Genomic DNA, 361 nt, shown 5'->3' with positions numbered 1-361 from the left:
AGTAGTTCATGTAATGGGATGTATTTGACATTTTCGTAATTTTGATCACATATCCAGGTTATGGAGCGATACTTCATTGATGATTACACTCAAACTTGGAATAATTGTAAAGCAGCGATTTTTTTTCTCATAATTATTTCAAATTATTATTTTCATTAAAGACGGATCTCTAATTTATTTGTATTTAATATCCGGCATTCTAACTTCTCAAAACTTACCTTGCCTTTGTCATGCTCAATGTTTCCTCTGTTTTCTTGGTCAGAAAATTAAACAGGAAATTAGTTATCCCCAAATTGGCCAAAAATTGAAATCGAATATAATTGAGTTATATTTGGAGGTTGATTGTTTTAACGTTCTTTCG

Source organism: Tigriopus californicus, chromosome 10 (assembly GCF_007210705.1).
Source record: "Tigriopus californicus strain San Diego chromosome 10, Tcal_SD_v2.1, whole genome shotgun sequence".
Classification (NCBI taxonomy): Eukaryota; Metazoa; Arthropoda; class Copepoda; order Harpacticoida; family Harpacticidae; genus Tigriopus; species Tigriopus californicus.
Note: the sequence above shows the minus strand (reverse complement) of the source record.